Source organism: Marmota flaviventris, chromosome 4, assembly GCF_047511675.1.
Source record: "Marmota flaviventris isolate mMarFla1 chromosome 4, mMarFla1.hap1, whole genome shotgun sequence".
Taxonomy (NCBI): Eukaryota; Metazoa; Chordata; class Mammalia; order Rodentia; family Sciuridae; genus Marmota; species Marmota flaviventris.
In genome coordinates, this window is record NC_092501.1 from 93,369,402 (window position 1) to 93,394,880 (window position 25,479).

Sequence of the window (25,479 nt, forward strand, 5' to 3'; positions counted from 1 at the left end):
TACCAAGCCTGAATTAATTGTCATATTCTAATCTGAAAACACATATTTCTTTTTTAAAAAATTCTTAGCCATTAATAAGACTCATTCAATTCAGTTCTGAATACTCAAATGATCAGATGCTCCTAAGACAAATACCAACTTAAAAACTTACCTATCCTGCCTTCTCTTTGTCTTTTTCAGTGATTTAAGGCACTTGTTACATTGTGTAATTATTTCAAGTAAAGCCCTACATAATAATAATGTTTTAAAATATATTCCAGTGTTTTAGTTGTTATTGGTTGCAAGAACTTATCTGGATATTTGGTCACAGAATGCCTGGAAAGGCTGAGGATACAGCACAGGGTTAGAGGACTTGCCAAACTAGGCCTTGGATTTAATCCCAGCACCCACCCCCCAAAAAAAATTTAGAATTACTAAAAAGTATTTAATTTCATATACCACTGAGAGGGACAGCTATGTAGGGAAATCTGTTTGCAAAACAGTTTTGGCAATGGAAAAGAAATCAAGGAAAGGAAGGAAACAGCTAACAGAAGAAAACTAAGATTCTCAGTCACAATTATAGTATAATACAGTTAAAAGTAATAGTCTGTTGTGGTGTGAACTGACCAATATAATCAATAAGTCATAGGTTATAGATTATAGGCATAAGGCAACATAACAGATAATCAGTAAGTCATAGGCATAGGTTATATACTATACGAATAAGATAACATAAATAGACAACAGTAAGACACAGGTTCATAGATAAGTTCATCAGGAGTAAGCCTAAGTAATAGTAGTAAAATCATGTAACTGTAAAACATAAGATTTAAGCCATAGCAAAAAGATATAGAACAGTGAACGGTGATAAGTCAGAATGTCAGTATAATTATAGATAAATATAGGCAAATAGGTTAACAGATAAGGTTAGTGAATGTATTTGTGAACAAATATATCAACTTGATCTTGTAGTCTTGCATAGGATAAAGGACATAAGGTTTATAGATATTAGTAAAATGATAAATAAAAATGTGTGTGTAGGCCATATGATAACTGTAGTTTTAAGTAGGTATCAAATAAGTTACTACTACTGAGTGTGTAAAACAATTGCTATGGTAGAAACTCATTAATCACTTGTAACAGTTCCCACCTTACTGGGATAGCAGAAATGGAGTCACTGTGGTCATATGAGCAAAAAGATGTGGCTGTAGGGACTCCATCTTAGCTGTTCTGGACTCCACCTTAGTTTTTCTGTTACTATTCCTGTGAAGACAGAAATGCAAAACCCATTTCTGGGAAATAGAAACTAAAGCTGTTTTCTTATAAAAAATTGTTTTTCTGTACTTTGTACCTCACAAATTGTACCCTACTTAGGAGATGGCAGTGGTCATGGTAAGCTAATAGGTCTACATGACTTTAAAATAGATTCTTGACCCGGCCAACCCCAACTCAAACTCAGGATAGGGTTGTCTAACACCTGCTAGAACCTCGGAATGTGGTCAACTAAATTGCAAAATTGATGGCTTTTTTTTTTAGCTTCTATAGCTTGTTTGCTTGCTTGCTGACTGGAAAATTCCAGTCCTGCTTAGAGCCCACAGGTTCCGCCAATTACTGTCTTAATTTCTGTGACCGGCTTCCTTAGGTGACCCTAAGCAAGCCACAGAGTTGTGTTTGTTATCCTTAAATTCTCAAGACCCAGACCAGGAAGTTGCTGTTCTCCCACAGAGCTTGCATCTCTACAGGTGGGTGACAGTCCCTGGCCAGATAAATAAAGCTCTCTTTTGATTTAAATTCAGACTTAAGAGTGTTTTCTGAAGCTGCTCCCCATAATGAGTCATAAATTATATGCTTTGAACAATGTTTTAGTCAGCTTTTTCGCTGCTATGACTAAAGGACCTGACCAGTACAATTGTAGAGGAGAAAAGGTTTATTTTAGGACTCACAGTTCCAGAGGTGTTAGATCATAGGAGGACAGCTCCATTTCTCAGGGCAGGAAGTGAGGCAGAACATTATGGTGGGATAATGTGGCAGAGGAAAGCAGCTCACATTGTGATCAAAAAGCAGAGAGAGAAAGACCACTGGCCAGATACCAATACATACCCAAAGCCACACCCCAATCCCACCTCCTTCAGCCACACCCTCCCTCTTAGTTACCATTCAGTTATTCTATATCAGGGGATTAAATTACTGATTGTGTTAAGACTTTTATAACCCAATTATTTCTCCTTTGAATCTCCTTGCATTGTCTCATATGTGAGCTTTTGGCGGACACCTCACATCCAAACCATAACAAACAACATTCTGTCATCTATCACTCTATCATCTCCACAATGTAACTTAATATATTAAAAATGAAAGGAAATTTAATAAAAATATATGATTATAATAATGAGTTAAATAGTCTGCTGTTTGTGTATAAATCGGAAACATTCTGTCACACAGGTCACTCTCCCTGACCATTCTTGCTTGCTTTAGAAGAGTAGTGCCAGTCCTTAATGTGAGGAGATAAATCACTACTTATCAGAGCCTTTTATGTCATATGATGTTCTCTTTACACAGATACTAAATTTCTTGATTTCCTTTCCAGTCAGAGGTAATCAAAAAAGGGCATTCTAGTCTAGAACACAAAACAGGAAATGTTATATGGGCTTCTATGAAAGATTTCCTTGGTTTAACAAAATAAACTAATTTCCATTGTTATTTAGAGCAATAGATTAGATGTTTTAGTACCTGGACAAGACATTTGGTACAAAGAATACAAGTTATTTAACTTTGCTTCTTCAATTTTTAAAATATATTTACAAATTCTAAACTGCTCAATCATACATCTATATTCTGTCAAATTAGTTGCAAAAGGTACAAAATTACTCAATAGGAACTAAAAGGGCAAAATATACAGAAAATGCTACAATTTTTTTTGTAGTAACAATATTAGTGACTTCAAAACTAGCTTTAATTCATATAAACATTAGAGTCATGTGCACACACAAAGTGTCCTGGTCAGTCCCAACCCTGTTTTCCTCTTCTGTCTGTGTGGCGTGCTGTGCTCACTAGATTCTTAGACTCTCTCTAGGTATGAAATGTTTGCTTTGTATCTATGTTTTAAGTGCATCTATGTATAGGTTCTTAGGAGTTTCTTCATTTTTTTTTCTTAGCTGTTTGCCCTTTTCTGTCTTTCCATTGCTCCATATTTTATTTCAAATTCTGAAAATTTTCCTGAATCTGGTTTTATTTTCCATGTCCTCAGCTGAAGGAGTGATATATCTTCACAAGTCAGAATTTTAAAGGGGGAAGGGGCAAAAAAGAATTACCGTTTATTTAATTAGCTCTTACTCATGAATTAACTACATGAGCTAAAGGGAAAATCCTTTTACTGTTATTAATAAGTGTATTTCTTTAAATTATAATATAATTACTATCTATAATATAATATTATCTATTGTATTAAAATATGTAAAAAAAAGTTGTCACATGCATCTTACTTATAATCTATATTAGTAAATAGGAAAATGTGGGCAATATTTCAATCCAATGATATAGTTTTGTTATTTAAAAAATTGTAGCACTAAAGTACAGATTTGAATCTACTATATCCTTTTGCTTTTTTTTTTTTTTCAAATTTCATCTCTTTCTAAATCTACCCCACCAAATAATTTAATATTTATATTTGAGAACAAGAATTTTTGTTTGTTTTGTTTGTTTATTGATTTTAGGAAAGCTTACTGGTACATAAATGGAGATGAATGGGTATTGAATAACTATGAATTGAAATATACCAAACTTCATTTTACAAAAGAACAAAACAAATTCAAATACAGACTGTTCACAAAGCTATAGAACTTTTAAAGCATGTAGACATTATTTGAACTCATGTCTACTACTTCTAATTCTCTTTCCTAGTAAATTTAATTGCCCATCTGTGAATTTGTTTCCATTTATATGATTGAAGATAATTTTTTCAAGATGGTAAAGGGCATTTCTATTTAATAAAAACAGTTTAAAATAAAAGGAGAATGATTTTTAAGTGGTTTTCCTCATTTCTTCTAGAAATTATTCCATAGTTACTAAGGACTCAAGAATCGTCTAAAGAAATCATTCTAAATTAAATTATATAACATTGAAATATTGTAAAAGAGAAACACTTGAAATTTGTTGAAGTGACAGATGGATCATAATTTTCAGCAATGGGTTGTCAGTTCCCTAGAAGTGCAAAGTCTTTCTGTTTTATAAGAGCTAAATTGTTACTGAGCCTATTACAACATAAAACTCAAATAAAGAAAAAAAAAATAAGACAATGAGTTGTAGTTTTAGTAGAGAGCTCAAGTGAATTGTATACATTTTAAACATTTTTATAAACTATAAAAAGAAAGAATTCTGTACATAGTGCAATTTGAAATGTAAAATTTAAACAGTATGATTAAATTATAAAAAATGAGCATATTCTGAAAAACACAACAACAACAGTAAATGACTTGCAAATACTCATCAGGATGTTACTGCAAAGGGAGAACCCTACTCATATTTTATAAGTATAGCATTATGCCTTTTCAGTAAATAGATCCTTTACAGTCTGCAGAATATGGCACTAGAATCTTATTTTATATTATTAGACAATGGCATAAGGAAGACAATAAAAAAATCAAAGTTAACATTAAACAATCATATACTGTATTGCATTTTCTACATTTAAGTTTAAATTAAAGTAGGCTTGTAATAATTTTCAGAATGATACTTTCATAATTATACTTAGTAAATTAGAAATTACATCTACATTTAGAAGGTATACTGCCTGTAAGTATACTTTATTTTATATTGCTTCAGCCTTATGATTGAATAGAAATTTACTTAAGTCATATTCTAAATCTTGATTAGTGAAGACATAAAAATATCATGATGAAATTTTATTTATGAAGCCAAATTTTCATGAGTCCTTGGGATGATATTATGACATTTTGAGGGAATGAACTATGACTGCATTAAAAAAAAATTATGCTGTTGTTTTGATATTCACAACAAAGAATTTTGCTACTTTCATATTTGGCTGAATGAAAAATACTAATACTTTAGATATGAATTAATTGTTAATAGAAGATTTGAATAATTTTTAGTGTGTATGTGTTTGCTTTTCCTGTAATTGATGGATGAAAAAGTAAAGAAAATCCAGAAGATAAATGAATGAAACAATAACCCCATTTTTGTTATAATTCAGTGAAACACACTGTCTCACACTCAGCAAGGCTTTGATGGTGGGTGAATTGTCAGGCAAAGATTACCTCTTAGGTATCTTGAGAGTATATGTAAAAGAAAAGCAAACATTACATATATAAAATTTTAAAGCTATGCCTGTTTTTTGCTTTAGATTAAAGCTACAAATAACAACTCTTATGATTTTAGGAAAATGAATTGGCTTTTAAGGCAGTACATAGTCATTTTGTTCTTCTGTTACATTTTTTTAGAGAATGATAATAATGGCGAACGTTTATTGTAACGTTATTGTGTTCCAGGCATTTTCCCAAGTTTTTCACATAGCTAAATGCATTTAAACCACATGATAACCATATTAAGTAGAAGTAATTTCCTTTCCCCTCTTTTCTTAAGGAAAAAAATAAATGCTTCTTTCTCATTCACACTGATGGAATGACACTTGATGTCAGGAATTTAAAAATTGAGCATTTCAAAGACAGGAGGTTAACCAGTCTCTGCATCAAAGTATCTTGAAACACATATAAACATTCCTAGAGTTAAAGGATTTTTAACACATTTCTTTAATTATGCTTTATATGATTATGTATTTATAAATAATATTATGAATATGGATTGTATACTTTTCTGGGAACAGTCAAACATTTTCTATTTTGATTTAGCCATTCGATAATGATATTACATTTTGAAACATTATTATTTCTAGGGCATTGATAATTTCTCTTTTATTCACTTATTTTATTCCCTAAGACCAAACGCCTCCCTGAAAGCTCTCCAGGACCAAATCAAAGTTTTGTGTATTTGCTTTCAATCTATTTCTTTTTACCTAATTTATTCAACTTGCATAGTCCTCCATGAATATATGTAGTGGTATTTTGTGCATATGTATATTTACATATCAATTACTATAAATATGTTTCTGGAATTTAATTTGTCCTATTTGTTGTTTCAAACAATTACAATATATTATTCTGATACATATTTAAACTTTATTTTGTATTTCATTATGCTATTTACTTTTACTGTCTTCTGATTCAGGTATTTCTGCTTTTTTTCCCCTTTTCTTAACATAAAGCTGCAAGATTTTCTTGCCCATTCTTTCTTATCTTAGTTCACTTAGAGTTACATACTAGAAATTGTCTCTCCTATATCAAGGAAGTTTTATGTAGATGATACTAAATTAAACTGCAAATATTACTTTGAAACTGTTGTCTATACTAATGAGTATAATCATTTAAGTTTTTTTCCTAAACTTGTCAACACAATATGAGTTGCAATTATTTGGGTTATACAATTTTCTTTTGCTACTTGTTCATTTGCACTCATTTAAAAGGCATGAACTGTTATATATATATATATATATATATATATATATATATATATATATATATATATATATATATATTAATCCAAGTCACTTCTCCACATCACACATTCAATTGTTTTCTTCATCTTCTTTTGAGGATATTCATTCTTAATCAAAATTATATGTCTTAAGCAAAATAGTCAATGAACAATGATGCCAAATGCTGAAACTAGTAGTCCATTCTCAGTCTTTGTTTTTTGCTTGATCTCTCAGAAACATTTATCACAGGATCTCAGTTCATTTTTTTTCAAAATTGTGATTAAAACATGAAATGTTAAGTTGACCAATATATTCACATTGTTGTTCCAGAGACCACTAGAACTTGTTTATCTTGCAACAGTGATACTCTACACCTACTAAACATCAATCAAACTCTCTACCCAGCCCTTCCTTGGTAACCATCTTTATGCTTTACATTTCTTTAATTTTTATTGCTCTAGATATTTTGTATGCATGGAATCAAATAGTATTTATTCTTTTGTGACTTGCTCATTTCTCTTAAGTATAATATACTTGAGATTCATCCATTTTTTAGCTTGTAACAAAATTTCCTTCTTTTGAAAAGCTGCATAAAATTTTCTTGTGTATATAAAACACAGTTGTTTTTACCCATTCATCTGTTGGTGGCCATTTGGTTTTCTTTCACTTATTGGCTATTGGGAATAATCCTGCAATGAACATGGATATGCACATTTTTCCTCAGGAACTTGTTAAGAATTATTTTGGATGTAAAAGCAGAAATGAAATTGTTAGATCCTATGGCAACACTAGTTATAATTTTTAAGGGCACCACCATATTCTTTTCCATAATAACTGTACCATTTTACATTCCCACCAACTATACACAAGTGTTCCACACAAAGGTAACAACTCTCTGTACCATCTTAACAACACAAGTGATTTTCTATTCTTTTGATAGTGGCTTCCTGATGGGTGTGTGATAGTGTCATTGTGGTTTTTATTAGCATTTTTCTAATACTTAGTGATTTGAGCATCATCTCAAATGTTAATTAATCATTTGCATAAATTAATTGGTTGATGTCTATTTAAGCCTTTTGTTAATTTTCAGATTTTTTAATTTTAATTTTTTTTAAAAAATTAACAGATTTTATTAATGCGTTGTAGAAACTCCTTATAAATTCTGTACATTAACCAATTATCAGGTACATGGTTTGCATCTGTTCCAGAGCACAGTTGCCTTTTCATCCTGTGTTTTGTCCTGAGTTCATGCTTTTCACCTTTTTAGCAAGTCACATTATTCATTTAAGTTTTCTTCTAGTTTAATAACCACTCCTTTCAAAACTTACTTTTCAGTTTCTCCAGTTCTGTGTAAACTGTTTCAGGATTGAGTTCTTGGGCCTCTTTTTCATGTCTTTATTAGAGTGTGATAGCTATACATAACATTGGGGTTCCTTTTAATGTAATCCCAAATGCATAGAACATAATTTGCTCTACTTCAGTCTCCAGTGCTGCTTCTTTCCCTCCCCTCTTCCTTCCTACTTTATCCTCTTTGTTATCTGAATCTATTCCTTTGGAGGTGAATAACTGTGCCATGGTTTTAAATAACATCTGAATATGATCATGACCTTATATTACATATTCAATGAACCCAAGAGATGTCCTACAATAAATTATTGAATACACCCTATCACCACCTATTCTTTCATTCATCTCAATTGAATAAAACTCTGTTCTTAGAAATGATTATCACGACTACATAGGCATTGAGGATTCAAACTTCCATTCAGTTTCACATACTTGTGCTAGGGGATTTTGTTAATCTTCACAATATGTTCATGCTTAGTGCAAGAGAAAGAAAAAGGGACCCGGGGTGTTGATGTTTTTCTGATGCTGCTTCAGCATCCTTTGCATGTTCTGTCTGAGAATTTTGAAAGACAAAAATAGGACCATTGTGTATTATATGCCACTATATCTGATTTCCCCTGGTACCAAGATTGTCATCTGAACAGTATTTAGTGCAAACTTCCCATGAACTTCTCATGTGCACTTTAGTAGTATTCATGGTTTTTTTCCCCTGTTTCCTAAACAAGTCTTATAAAATCATCCCTGAGATTTTAGGAATTTTATGACAGTTCATATATATTTTGATCTTCCATATTTTTCATTCCATTCCATTACAATAATTAATAGCATACTGTTTGGGTACCAGTGATTGTTTTCCCTTGGCTTATCCCTTCAACATTATATCAAATAAAAATCATGGTAGTGGAATTTATATTATTTAACTCAAAGGTTTTTAGTCTAATAAAAATTACAATGACTTGTTTGTTATGACTTTATCAAATTACTATCTTTTTGCTGCAACCAGCAGATTTGCCGTCCAACATAACAGGTTCCCTGCAAGAGGCGATGGGAGATTAGAAACATAAAGACTCACATTGCAGACTTTGAATATAACAGCTGGGATTGGGTGGAACACTGTTTCTGATGGAGAAGCAGGTCTCAAGAATTGAGCCAGCAATCTTTATTATATATGTCTCATTAATCAGATTAAAAACTATACAAGCATTATTCTTTGTGTTCATGAAAGTTACAGAGTTAGCAACATTATGTGGTTTATTCCTCAGTTACATACTACAGTTGCAATGCACAATGTTAGGAGCTTTGTATAGCTTTCAAGTCCATTATTTAAAGTTATGTTATGTGAGCAGACTCAGGAGCAGAAGAGCTGGTGAAACATTATGGTTGTCTAGCAAGAGAATGTCTTTATTCCTAGGAGCTATGTGCCTGAGATCAAGGTAGAGGCTGATAAGACTCTAGCACAGAGCCTCCTCATGGAGGACATTACCATAGCAACTAGGCATCCTGAACCTTTGCACAGAAACTTTCCCAGACAGCAAGGCCAGACACTTCCCATGAAGTCATCAGGGACCCCAATTTCAGATACTATTCTCCCATTCACTGTCATGGCTCTCCACATTTTTTACCAGTTAGTTGTATAATATTTTACCGTCTCTAATTTGGGATATTTTAAATTTGTTTCTTATCTACTAAGAGACATACACCCTATTTTCTTTAACCTGTTGATATGACACATACAAATAACCAACTTTGTACTTGAATTTTACTTCTAATTAGAATTTGAGTACAATAACTTGGACTGAAGCTTAAGCATGTTTATATTAACTTAGGTCAAAGTAATTATCCAACCATATTGTCATATGAATCTAATCTCTTCTAGGCATCTTCCCATATTCTTACACTATTCTCTGCTCTTGCCTTAAGAATGGAACAGTACATAAGGAAACTTAAAAAAAAAAAAAAAACATGATGTTGGATGGCTTGGAGCTGAAATATTATCCCTTTACAATTCACAAAATGTAAACACTACTGTCCAAGAACATATGTCATAATTGAAAGGAGTTTAACACTTTAGAAAATTAGGAACAAAAAAGTAAATAAAAGTGTTCCTCCCTGGCCAGGTGCAGTGGAGCATACCTGTAATCTCAGTGACTATGGAGGGTGATAGGAGGATTCCAAGTTCCAAACCAACCTGCGACTTAGTGAGATCTTGTCTCAAAAACATTTATAGGACTGAAACCTTATTTTCAATTGTTGATTGTAGACTAGTATTAATGATAAAATACACAGTATCTTTAGAATGTTCTGATCTACAGGCTACATTTATGGAGCTAGACTGGATAGTATTCCATGTTCCTGGCTTACACAATGATTGGATATAAAGTAACACTGAGTATTTACATTTTTGTGCCATTTCTAAAAGATATAAGCTTCAGCCTTCAGAGGCCTTTAGTAGAATTTTGGCTACTGTGCTCGCACGTTGGTCTCTCTCAGTAATTTAATAAACATTTAGTCTTCAACATTTTGTGTTTGAAAAGTTTTGCATGTTTTTTTTTTTCTTTTTTGGCTTAAATGAACACATGAATTTGCCTTTGCCCTTAGTGTAAAATTTAAGAAGTTCCTTAACCTAACCTTGCAAAACCATTCCCTCATTGGTGCCTAGTACCTTTTGTAGGGCTGTTGTAAAATTTTGAAAGACAAGGAAATTTCAAATATGAACAGTTTATTAGTAATTTGCAATTCTTCATTTTCTGTATCTTTTTCTTAAACTAGCACTTCCTATATCAATGACTACTTTAATACAGGAGGCTATTTGTCAGGAATTCAAACCTCTCTGATGGGAGACAGACTATCAGGGTATCTAAATTTCAATTAAATGCACTGCTGAACTCTATTCCTTCATTTGAGAAACTGGGAATAAAAATCTCAGTCTTTAACAGTGACTAAAAAATGCCTTGATTTATAAAACATGCTCCTTAATTTTTAAACATTTAACTGGAATGAAAAGTTATTTGAATAATAATAAATTTGTTCTTATAAAACATACTTAGAAGTAAATGCTTTTTGCATAATTTTTTCCAGTAGATAAATTGTGCATTTAGAATTTTTTGAGTTATGTGGAGGTAACACAAGAATGCTTTTTTGTGCTACAAGTCATGTGATTATGATATTTTATATAAGTTCTCTTACCATCATTAGATAATAAAATGACTAAACTGTTCTTTTTTCTTTCTTTCATTACTAGATATTTCAAATCAATCACCTCAGGACCAAGAATATTAAGAGCTTTGATGGAAAATGAGTATGATTGGTTGAGACTTTTCAGGGAGTGACCTATCCATAAATTGTTACACAAAACGAGATGCTTTTGGTAAATAATATTTTAGTCAATGATAAATTATTAATTTAAAACCTAATTAATATATTATTATTCAATATGGTTTTAAGAGTGATTACTAATATTTAATGGAAAAATAAAAACTTCAAAAATAACAATGCCTCTAACAGTCTTCGAAAACATTTTGCCAAATATCTGTATTATAGCTTTAAAATTGCTTGTTTTTAAAACTTTTAAAAAATATTTTAATTGCTTTGTTTTTAAAGACTGAAATGAACATAAATCCTAAAATGCAATTGGATATAGTGGAGATGACCTGCATGAATTATGAAGCTTATGTTCCATGCTAAAAGGTGAAATTTATGTTACCAAAGCTTTTTGGCTAATAATTCAAAATAACAGTTCAGAATCAAAGTATATGCTCAGCCTAATCATTCAGCCTCCACCTTCCCTCTCCTTTTTCTTGCTAAGCTGACATAATATGCATTTATGAAAATATCCATATCAACTTCTTCCTTAGCAAGGTGGATCATTTCAAAGACTTTTACACGAGGAATGTATCTCACTCATTAAATTGTCTGTCTGTACATGCATGTAAGTTTGTGTGTGTGTGTGTGTGTGTGTGTGTGTGTGTGTGTGCGTGTGTTTAATATTATTGTCTTTTTATTTTATTGTTTGAGAGAAGGGGATTTAAGATAGACAGTCATTTATGTTGGGCTGTAGTAAGTCCAAGTTTAATGTATCAGCTATTCAATGGTATTCCAGCAAATTATCACTATTCAGCAGAATTCCACCTATTTATTTACCAACATTGTGCTAAATGATTTCTTTCCAAACTGTTTTTTCATGGTGACTGGATGAACTAGCAAGAATCTATTGAATCTACTTGAATCTATTTTATGTATTAAGAGAGACAACAGTTTGTTGAAACATTCACAATATTAAATAGGATATATTTTTTTCTGTATTCTAAAATAACATCTTCAGAATTTCCTCTTGTATGAAGGGCTTATAGGAGTAGCATGAGGCAGCCAAATACTAATAAAATGTTGATTATTATCTTCCAGGTATCACATTCTGGTTATATAATAATTTTGGTCAAATCACTCAAATTTTAACAAAGTTGTAGTAAGAATATAGACTATAGTTTCAGTTTTCTTATTTACAATTTGAGATTTTAGTTTTAGCCATGTTTCCCCTTTTTGAAGATACATTAAAATATTATGAATCTTTCTTTGTATAAAGAAAGTCTGTGCTGGTAAATGTTTCAACTGAAAACTAATACCCTAAATTAGCTTCAAAGATAATAAAAGTAGGAATTAGTGAAATAACATAGAAATATAAACAACTATTCATATTTTCCGAAACAGAACTCCTAAGACTCTTTTTCTGTATGTGACTGCATGACAAATATGATTCTGCAACCTGTACACTCAGAAAAATGAGAAATTATATGCCATCTGATTCAAATGTATGATATATCAAGGTTATTGTACTGTCATTTATAACTAATTAAAACAAATTTAAAAAGGTTAAAAATCAGTTTTATGAAAAAATATTTTTTCAACCAATGATTAGAACAAAGTTTTTACAAAAACTCAACAATTTCATTGTAACTATAATTCTTAAAAGTGACAAATATCAACTAAAAATATTTACTTGTGTTTAAGCCATTTTTTTCAGGGAAATAATATTTATTTTTACATTGCTTCTTTCTTTATAGAATTTCATATTTTGACCATAAAAGAAATAGCACACATTCTCTTAAGTACATTTTCTAAAATTACATATCAAATGTCCAAAATGGCATCTTATTTTGTTGGAATGTAAGTTATGCTTATGTGTATCTAATTTTTTTAGTTGAAAACTTTGTGGAGAGAGCCCTTGGACTAAATCCCAGCTGTGTCTTGATTTAATATCCATGTGAGATCCTTAAGTCACTTAAACCCACTAACTTGATTTTTATTGACATCAAAGTATTTTCATTTTATTTATTTGAATTTTTTTGAGGATCAGGTTATGCCAATACAAATGAAGATGGTCATTTTTAGAATCTAAACAAACTTGTATAAACCTGAGTGTGATCAACGATGGGATGCAAGACACACTATCTTCAGTATAGTACCTGACATGTGAGAGAGCTTCAGAAGCTTGAAGTTCAGTATCATCTTCTTTTCACTCCTTCTTCAAAACACCTCCTTCACTAGGAGCCTTCCCTACACCTGTAAGAGGGAATACACTTATCTCTGAAGACAAGGGAAGTAGAGAAGATTCTGAACAAACAAACCTTGCTAAATCCCTACAATTTACAACTGTTTAATCAAATCCCCTTTTCCAGTCAAACCTCTCATAGCTGTCCACCCTTCCTCAAATCTTAGCCTAAAAGTACACAAGTTTTCCTGTTTCTTTGGGTCTTTGTTTTCTTATGAAGCCTCTTGTGTAACATAAAAGTTACCTTAAATATATATGTTTTTCTCCTGCTTGTCTGTTTTTTGTTATAAGGACCTCAGCCATGAACTTTGCAATGGGTGGGAAAGGGAACTCTTTCCTCCCCTACAATCAGCATGAATACTCTTAACATGTCCTGTTATTTTAACTGCCAACATGAACACACCCAAATAATTATTTCCTTGTATTATAATTACTTTCAAAACACTGTTTGCAGGGTTCATCTTAGTTTTAAATAACAGAGATAAGGGAATTTGCTACAAATATTATTCCCTTTGGAAAGTGACAGTGGCTTTTTCCCCCACCTGTTTATGGTGAAGTTCTCCTGGTGTCTGTGTCTTTGTGTTATTGTGGAGTGAGGGGAAAGCATAGAGTACATCTGTGCTTACATACACTCTACCCACATTATTGTATATTTGAATTTCAAAGTACTTTCTTAGATATTTATTGATGCTTTATATGATGTTTTCAACTTCAATGAATGTTTCCAGCTCTAGAATTATGGATTCCAAAGAGGGTTTCCAATGCCTCTACATTCTATGAACATAACCCTCATACCACAGTGGGATAGGCCTCGACATCTATTATAGAATTTCCTTATACCAAAAGTAATTCCTACTAGGAGTTCCCTAATGGGTTTTTTGTTGTTGTTGTTGTTCTCAAATATCTACTAAGGATGTCTCAAATATCAGAGATATTTCTGTAATTTCAAGTTTAATGATAGAAATTTCTTAAAATTATTTCTTTTAAAGAGTTTGCCTTTATAGATTGTGCATACCCCATTCCCCGCCCTCTGCATGAAATTTAGAAGTCTGTCTGCTAATATATGATGGAGTAGGATAAAATTTACAATGCAAAAACATCTCTTTTATGTGTTTTATAAGAATATTTACATAAATTGTTACATAGTTATTTTTCCTCTTTGAATTTATGAAGAATTTTAAGACAACAGAGTTATGGAAGGCTTTTTTACATCTTGCCTTTGTTCCCTAAAGGCATATCAGTAAGTTAGAAAATAACCAGTAAGATTAAAAAATAGATTAGATATATGGTACATAAAAGCAAAATAAGATAAAGCTAGAGTTACTGCTAATATGCAAATCCAACTGCCATAAAACATTCTATACAATTACTAAAGTGAACCACAAATTTGACTGTAAAATTCCTTACCGTCAAAGCAAAGATCTGTGTAGAGATTTAGAATGTCCCAAAGGGGCTAACAACAAACAGTTCCTCAAGAGAAGCACAGCTCTCCTGATACTTACACTGGAATAAATGTCTCCTGTGGGCCCCATAATTGAAGGATCTTAGAAGTGGTGGAGCCGTTAGTGTTCAGCCAGTCCAAATGCCTGTACTATCAATGCATTTGCTCTTCTCCATCCTTCCTAAAAGACCATATCTCTACTTGAATGAGTCGACTGGCAGAAGGCTCAGCACTAATAAGGCATTTTATTACTTAACAGACGATTTCTTGTTTTTAAAAATGTATTTCTTTTGTTTAGGCTTCTATGTATAGTCATAATTTTAAATCTCTGGAGCAAAGTAGAACACGAGTACTCTATATTCCACTTTTAAATAATTTAAGAATAGCTGCAACTGCTCACCACTCATACATACATTCATTAGATATATGCATTGTGCTTCTGCTCCACACTATGCTAAAAGTTTGGTTGACAGAACTGTGAACAGTAAAAACACAGCTCTTATGCCACTAGATATGCAAAGGAAAAATGTTTTAAGCATGTGTCTAGTATTTTTTTTTTAATTTCTTCCCTGAGTTAAAATATCATCGGTTCACTTCTTGAGAGGATCCTTGGTATTTCACTGCCCTGCTCTTTGCTCTGTACCTGACATGAAGGGTCTTTTCCCCTTAAGATTCTGAAGGGGAGGAATAATGGGCCAGCTATTATTCTTTAGCTAATTCCCTGTAAGGACATCATCAGATGGATTCACCCAGCAACAAAGGGTCAAAGCTTCTGTAAGATAGCTTTGTTTCAGCACCTTAGTGTGTGCCTGTGTGTGTGTACATGTGTGTGCAATTCCACTTGCCTAGGGTCTCCAACTCTTTCTAGTTCAGTGGTGATGAATTTCCCTTTTTGTTTTCCTGTAATTTGAATATTTTGGGGAATCTACTTACTTCTCAAAATTACTCAGTTAATTTTTTTATTTGTTTCCAACTAAGACTGTAACAGTTACAATTTACAATACCATAATTAATGCCAAACATATAGTAAATACACCCAGTAAATGTTAAATAAGGAATTTAGTGGAAAAAAATCCTTGAAACCAGAAAATAACATTTTCACTTTATTGTAAATTTTTCCTTCTTCCTTATTCTCATTGCTCTTGTTCCCTCTCTTTTTGTTCCCTCTCACGTGTGTGTGTATGTGCATATATACACATATATAACCATATATACATAAGTAATAGGTAAATTTTGGATAGTTCAAAATTATATTAACATAAACACTATGTATGATTATAAATAGTCTTTATTCCAATACCTATTTTTCCAGGAACACATTCATTTTTTATAAATATGCTTTAAAGGTAAAATTTAATGTTGTATGATAAACATATATTAAAATCATAGTAATAGTTTTTCATTGTCTTTATTTCATTTTGAATATGTATTTATAATTAATTATCCAAGAATCTTATTTTGATTTACTACCACAATCATAATCAAATATGGTAAGTCAATAAAGAACGTGAACAAAAGCAACCCTTCCTCCCCTAGAGTACTGATAATGCCTTCTGATTCAACCATTTTCATTCAGCTATAGTAGGAAAAATTACTGATGGAGATACAAAAGTTTTTCTCTCCTAATACTCAAATTGCATTCTAATCGCCTAATATTAACAAGATAATGTGATTGTGGCATATATAATATTGTCACTTCTTTATTTTGTGTTCTTTCAGAATAGAATATCTATGTTGAGTGAAATCAAACTTGATTGATATTGTGAATGAAATCATTATAAAACACAATCTACTGGAAATAATTTAATGGTCTGTAAAAGCAAATACCTCATCTGCCACTAATGTGTAATGTATACACAGAATAAAATTTGGAAACTTCTTAATTTTAAGTAAATATTTCATGACTGATTTATTAATTAAGGATGCATTTGTGAAGTTGTCACCATGCAGTATGGAGTTTTTTAAAAAACATGGAAATGCTCATATGAAACAAATGGGGACTTAGTGGGTTGCCATAGCTTCCCATCACTCTATTAGTATGGAAATCTACAACATATATAAAAAGGGAATATGAATATCTACAATTTCAAGTAAGTTATAAAAGTAAAAAAAAAAGCAGGAATTAATACCTTATGTGAAAGAGAAAAGTAAAAGAAAATACAATGTTGATTTTGCTAATCAAGTTAGAGGGAAATCAGGAATTATGGATATAAAATTATTTTAGAAAATTTGGAAATTATTAACGGAAATTTTTAACAAGTTCCAAAATCTTTATCTGGGATGATTTTATTTTTTCCCCATTGAAAACCCCTCAACTGAGAACACTTCTTTCAGTCAGCTAGTTCTTGGCAGAAGTGAATGACTCAAGAAGCAACAGCACCCTCTGCAGTCTGCCGTTGTCATCTCATTATGGAGTGTGGAGGATCATCACCTTTAGTAGAGGGAAGCAGTCTGAAATTTTGGAAAGAGAAGTAAAAGGTAGCATCTCTGAAGATAAAATCACAGTGCTACTGTTCGTTTTGAGCAACAAAAATGCTCAAAGCTCACAGCTATTTTATGAAAGTGGTTTTTTTTTTTTAGATATGTGGCACTGTTATGTCCTTGCTTGTTTAATGAAGATGGTCATGAGATTTCAGTTATTTGAAATTGAAATTTTATTTGTGATCCTCTTGTTATGATTCTATTTTATTAAAAGACTTTCTTTTCATATTTATTTATTTATTTATTTACTTCATATGATCATTTCTGAAGCCCTGGGATCAATCCCAACCAAATATTATAATTACTATAAAATGAAAATGGCATGTGTTAAAGAGGTGGTATTAAAAGAAATTCATTCTTTGGTGAACCAACATTTGTACTGGTACTCCATCCCATTAATTCACTTTTAATACCATTATCACCTAACTAAACTGATTCATCCTTGCCCAAAAGAAAATAGACAAGTGTACCTGTATATAACTGGATCATATGAAAGCTTCTTGTGAACTCCAGATATATTACTGCTATGACTAAGAAATGTATAATAATTATACAAAGTGATTGAATATTGTATGCCATAACTAATGAATATATGATAAGTATACAGAATACTTAAATGTGGGTAGAAAAACGAAGGACTGCAATTAAAATTACCATTTAGAGAAAGATCAGTAAAACATTTATAATCTCTTACTTTAGGAATTTCAAAGAGCAGCCATCCAGGTAATGGCATTAACTGCTTGGTTGGCCAAACCAGATGTCCTCATGTATACTCTCCATGATAGTCTCATGTGTGCAATGTCCTCAAGACTACCTCTGGGCCATTTTGAAGCATCTGCTCTGTACTTTATGGTCACATTCATATGTTACATTTGCAAGAACATCTGTATAAGTTTATCTGTGCAATCCACTTTGGTAATTCATATGTCTTTATAAATTCAGATTCCTTAAAATGTTAGTATGCTTTTACTGGTAGGGCTGAGATCCAACAACAGAGCTCCTGTCTAGCCAGTGTTGTTTAATTAGAAATAGGCACAGATTTATCTATTTGCATTTAGAATCAGTCTTGGTGCCTCAACCATTTTCTTAGTGTTAAGAGAAATTGCTTCACAATTTGACCCAACCCATCTATCTTTTGGTGTGAAAATGATGTTATATAATTTGTGTTTTTTTTTTTTTCTTTTAAGGAATGTGGGCATGATTTTTCAGTAAAAAGCTTCTAATGTGAATTGTTTATGATAAACATGTCAGGATTCTGCTAGATGTAATCTGCTAAACTTGCATCCATGTCTCAGCTTACACTTCATATTTCATAATGCTTTCTTTAAATTGGATAAGCAAGAGATGGCCTAGCTCCTTTGCCAGACTAAAATCCATGTTAGCTACTAATAGTACACAGTTTTTTAAATTTTATTTAGGTAGCTTTTGAAAATCATTCATGCTCTAAAACTAACTCACATAAACTTATAAGTACCATTTATTCCAAGAAGTGTGAAAAAAAGAAAAGGTTGTTGGGGGAGTAGAAAGGCTATTCCACAATATCTCAAAATCACACTGATTAGAAAACTTATTATGTCATATCATAGGCATAGCTCTGTTCAACAGAAAACTACATCTGAGGTGAGTGGAAATTTATTTTCCAACTTTAAATAGTTCTAAATATTTAAGAAAAAAGATAGCTATTTTATGAACAACTATTTTTATTTGTTTTTTTTAAGATAGTTGAGTGTATTTAAACATATTATACATTCATGAAATATATCTTCCCATTCTGTGGTTGTAAGTGATGTGGAGTTACACCTGTTATGTATTCACACATGAACATAGAAAAAGTTATGTCTGATTAAGTCTACTGTCTTTCCTATTCCCATCCCCACCTCCCTTCTTGGATTTGGCTTTGGAATATGAAGTGAAAGAATGTAGAGGACAGAAATTGCAAAGATTAATTTTTGTAGGCATTTGGATAAAGGTGAGCTCCTCTTCTATTAAAGTAGAAATCCTAAAGCCAGAAGCAACAGTGAGGCTATTTTCTAAAGAAAGCCAGTAGGCTCATACAAATGTCACCTGGTGGAACACTTGTCATAAAGATAAATACATAAAATAACCATTAAGCTACTAAATTAATTTAAAAGTTACTGTCATGGTGAAGAGCTATTTTTATTGTAAAATTGACTTATTTGTTATTTTCTCTTTCACTCTGGGTCTTCATAAGAAAGACTAGAGAAATCTTAGACCTGTAAGCTCTCCTCTTAATACAGTCTTATTTTTGAAGCATTCATTAAGCGTAAAATCCTATTGATTGAAAATTTCTTCATTTCTTTACCAATTATAATTTACTTTCAAGGATATAGGCCCTTAAATCTTTTTTATATAATATTGATTCTATTATAGAATATTTTTAGTTACTTTTCCAGTTGTTTCCTTATGGGCTAGCACATTTTCCTAAGTTTTGAGAAAAGAAATGATGATTTTTACAAAAATTATACTGAATTCTTATGGGTAGACAAAAATGATAGACAGCACCCCACACTGAGAGGGTATGTTCTTTTTCAGTTGGAGCTACAGCTAAGCTTTCCTGAGATTTGTCACTGTGTCTTAAGCTGGCCAATTAAAGTTCATAGTTTGTGTCAAAAGGCCATTGAATTGCACTGGTACAAAACCTCTATTGCATTTCCTTTATCTTTAATGTGTCTTATCATCAGTGGGAATGTTATTTAATATGTGTTGTGTGTCTGTGTGTATTGTGTAATTAAACAATGTCTCTTCACATTATAACAAGGATCACCTTCTCACCAGTTTCCAATAAGATGTTCTTCATGTCTATCTGAGACCTCAAAAGATGCACCATTAGCATTTTATAACAACATTCTGCTTATGATGACTCATGTATTATTTAAGACAGAAGCTTTTTCTGCAGCTCTTATTTCCTTTCTTAGCCATTACTGGAATCTCTTGTAATGACCATATTTCTGCCAACTTTCTCTTTGAGGCAATCTAGGATTTTATATCAAGCACCTAACAAGTCTTTGAGCCTCTATTACTCAATTCCAAAGCTACTTTCACATGGTTTAGTATTTGTTGTAAGATCCCACATCTTAGTGCCAAAGTCTGCATCAATTTGCTAGGACTCCTGTGATATAGTACCACAAATTGGGGGGCTTAAAAAATAGAAATGTATTATCTCACAGTTGTGGAGTTTGGAAGACTGAAACAGGTTTTGGCAATGCTGACTCCTTCCATGACCTGTGACTGTCTTATTTTGACTTATGGATGTTTCTTTTCTCTTTATGATTCTTCAAGTCATCTTCCCATTCTGCATGTTTCCCTTTGTGTCCTCATTGTCCCCTTTTGTTTGAACATCATTTGATTTGGATTAAAAACAATGTTAATGTGCTCTTTTTAACTTGAATACATCTGTAAAAATTTTATAACCAAGTAAAATCACATTCTCAGATGAGGACTGTGACTATGGTGGGCAGGGGTGGGGGGAACAATCCAAAACCCAAAGGAAAACAATTATATTCCCTTCTTAAAGTCACAGTAAATGTAAGTAATGTGTATGTGTTCTAAAAATTTATTCAAGAATGACCACCTTAGAAAAATGTAGACTTCATTAAATATCTGAAGACATTTTTAAATTAAATTATAATTTTGCCAATCTTCTGATGAAGGACTATTATTTTATTATTTTTGTAGTCAATTATTAAATATATTCAAATTAATTCATTTCACCCATTTTTTATTGCAACAAAATCAAAGTTTTATCTGCAGTTTCTTGCATGGATTCCAAATAAGACACCTATCTTCATATATTTCAATAGTTTTAAAATTCAAATTAATACATATTAAATTTAATATAACTACACATAATTACATATGAAAAGAAAACAATTTAAGATCAGCATACTCTTTCTGTCCTTCTTAATATTTCCACATTTCTAACTGGTATAAGTTTTCTTCATAATGAAGAATTCATTTTTAAAGCATAGTTTTCTCAATGACAATTTCTTTGAACTTTCATTCAATTTTTGTGGGATAGTTTCATTTAAAATTCCATGTTGAAAAAGATACACACACACATACACACAGACACTAAATTCTCAGTTCAGTGAGACTTGTTTTTCTCTGTTACTGCAGATCCTGTATTCCACATGAATCAAATACCCTGAGGTAATGTACCAGTTAAATATAGTGCTCTCCTAGTTTTTTTCCTACTCATTTTAAGTGACAGAACACTTTCAGTTCCAGCCTGCTTTAGTTTGCTTTCTATTCCTTCCAACATTTATTTTATTCATATTTAATTCAAAATATGTAAGTATTGTAAATAGGAGGGCTATCTTGTACAAACTTCTCTACATTTTCTAAAAAAGAACAAATATATGTTAATAACACTGGAAACATTTTATTGAGAATATCTGTTAATTTTTCAGCAATGATATTATAGATGTATATTTTAAATTTCTATGACAAAGATAAAAATGATAGATTGAGAGTATGTATGAAATATGTGAAAATAAAAAGGGCATCACTTTCGGTAATAAACAAAGCTTCAGGTTTATGTACCTTACAAATTAATGTCCTTTTTCTGATGTAAAACTCAAGAAGTAAATTCTGATTTGTAGAAAAAATAATGATTTATTATGCTCACCTAAAATATATATATGAGTGATTTTATTGTTTTCTCACATTTTTCTTGGTGTATTATAGTTGTATATAATGCTGGGATTTCTTGTTACATATTCATATATACACAAATGTGTGCATTGTCTACCACAATGATAAATGTTTTCTTTTCAAAAGGAAGCATTCTAGTTTGACTAGACTATTAATACATAAAATCTAGCAGAAGAATAAACAAATTTAAATTTTACTGGAAGCAGCAAGATAAAGAGGCAAGCACATTTGTAGTTAACTTTCAGTAGATATCAAATCTTTGGCTAATTCATTATATTGTATTGAGTGTTATTTTCTTCTAAAACATACAAATTTCCCTACCAATGTTGTGAAACTGTGCTGATACTAAATTCCTTTTATGTTACCTGTTATAAAGTGTGCCTTTAACAAAAGAATTTTTCAGCCCTTCTCCAGTTAACTCAGAATAATTTTCAGGAATGCCTAAAATCATATTGCATAAATAAAGTGCATATATTTATGCATGTTTAGATTTAATCACTATAATTCTTTTGAGTTTTTAAAAGCCATGTTTTCCAGTAATTAACATGATATTTTTCAATCCTCAGTAATCACATAGATTTTTATTTTGTTTGATGTATGCGTATTTGTATATAAATAATGGAGTAAATAAACTGACATCAGCCCAGTTTAAAAATTGCTCAATTCATAATCTTTTATCATCATAATACTCCTTATAAAAATATTAGTTATTAAAGTAATTGACAGTTGTGAAATAAATGTGTTCTCTTGCCTAATTGATCAAAGTTTGGATCCATTTTATTATCAATACATATTTAAATTTCTGGTGACCTCTTTCTTTGAATGATTCATTGTTTATACATCATAGTTATTCTATTATGTGTCACTGTGAAGCAGATATGCATACTTTTTCAAGAGTTAACTGAAAGTACTAATCAATAGCATTGTATTAGTCATTGTCAAAGAGGAGCAATATTAAATTGGAGAACAGTGTGCCTTGGTTCAAAAAGCCTGCAAATTAACTATCACAATTGTGCTTTTCATTTTTCTGCCACCTTAATGGTAAATATGTTAAATTTATCAAAAATATCTTCTTTAATAAATAAGGATATTTATGCTCAGTGAAACAATGACTCAAGTGCCTAGTAAAAATTGTGAAAACAGGATTTAAATCTAATTCTTTCTTTTCTGTTCAATATGAGGTACTTTTAAATTGTATTTTAGGAACTACAGCAAAAACACATAAAAACATCCTTGAAGATCATGTGTCCATCTAACTTTCCCCTCAAATTCCTAAGCAAAACACAACATACTGACCGGGTCAACCCTCAATCTCTTTTATTGCATCCTCCAGTCCATTTTTCAATTCACCATAAAAAGGGTTAAAATCACATTTCCACATGAATTCCAATCTCTTCAATTCCAGTTGTGTATCCATATTTAATATTGGAAGTGTTTTTATCTGTTACCAAAAATATCTTGACTCACTGTGGCTTATACTAATCCTACTCTTTTTTTGTTAATTTTATTCTTTTTTTTTTAACCTACTCCTTCTCCATAATCCCCACCAATAATCCCTCTATAATGAGTGTTGAAGCAGGAAGCTGCTGTTTTAAGTTAAATAACACAACAGGATGGGGTGCGGGCTCTGCAGATTCTTGGGCTTGTTTCTCCTGATCAAAAGCTGACTTCACAGTTCCAGGTATTTTCTCCATACTTTGCTCTGGAAAGCATCATATGAAGTCTGTAGGCTATATTTTGATATGGGAGTAGAAACACCTGTCCAAGAAAAACCCCAAAACAGCTTTATCCTGTGTCTCACTGACCGGAGTCAGTTTACATGATCAGTTGCAGCTTTCGTGAAGAAGAGGATTCTTTCTAATTGTTTCCTACATTGTTAAAATGGAATTCCCATTTTAAAAAACAAAATGAAAAAATGCTATCAGTAGGCAGTTAACAGATTCTCCTTGGGCATAACATTATTTTATGACACTGTCTTATTAGACCTGTCTAGAGCATTTATCTGCCTCATTGAAATTCTCCCATTTCTGGGAGGTTCTGTGATCTAACATGTTCTTTCTCCCCACTTCTTTTACTGATCTTCATTATTTTTTAATGGACCTATATCTACTCATATCTACTATTTCTTCCTCAAAAAAAGCAATTAATCCTTCTTTCTCTTCTCTCTACTCATGTGTAATTGCATCACTTCTAATGATTTCAGTTGCATGTATATAATTTATTTTTTTTAAAGAGAGAGAGAATTTTTTAAGATTTATTTTTTAGTTTTCAGTAGACACAACATCTTTATTTTATTTTTATGTGGTGCTGAGGATCTAACCCAGCGCCCCACACATGCCAGGCAAGCGCGCTACTGTTACCACTTGAGCCACATCCCCAGCCCTGCATGTATATAATTTCTGATGTTGTATTTCTGGACCACTCTCTTCCACTCCATATTTCCCTGAAAGTCTGAACTCTGGAAAGAACATCTGCCATCATGAGCTTTAAGCTAAAAATGTATGTCTTTCACCTGTGTCTTCAAGGTAAAGACGTGTGTGTGTCTGTGTGTGTGTGTGTGTATACATACATACACGCATAAAGACACAAAGAAAGTGTAATTATTAAAGAGAACAAAACTTGTTGCTATATTGTTTTCCCTAAGTCCTAAAAGCAAATGCTGGCTCCTTAACAATGCTAGGAAGGAACATGAGGTGTATTCCTGTCAATACTGTAAAGAGAGATGCTTCAGAGGTCAGGGAGAATTTAATTGCTAGGATCAACATGATACATAATTAATCTTTCTAAATCTTTACACATTCTAAGAGGATTCCAGATTCTTTCAGAAGAAACTATTATTTTGCAATGGTGTCAAGCATCAATTTTCTTGCCTTTTTGTATGTTCTACTTGTTGGTTCCAGAGGCACAAAATTAAGTATCACATTTGTAACTATAGAACGTTGTGACTGAGAAAGAATTTGGAATTTTAAATAATCATAGAGTTGTAGTGTATGTGAAAAATTATATGATTTCTTTGACAATTAGATGATAGTAAGTATTAGAATTGTAAACAGTTTTAGAATCAATAGATTATGTACTCTACTAAATATTTTCTAAATAAATTACTGCAATTTTACTATTATTTGAATAAATAAAAGATTGTCTTTGATATTATGTTAATGGATCAAAAGGAGATGGCAATGAAAACTTAGACTTTGTCCATCTAACCAAAGTTTGCAATACATTCCTTCTATTTTTTCCATAGTGAAGGTACATTCATCAAGGCAGGAGGATGAAGAATATTGCAAATTTTAAGGGTATTAGCATGCTTTATTGAAACTTTGACTTAGAGTCTTTCCCCAGCTAAAAGTATAAAGACACATACATTTCTTGTGGGTGTTTCTTCTTAATGCATGATGTTTACTTCCGAACTTGTTCTTCCTATTAAGTCTGAAACACTAGGTTTATCTGACTGATGTATTATAT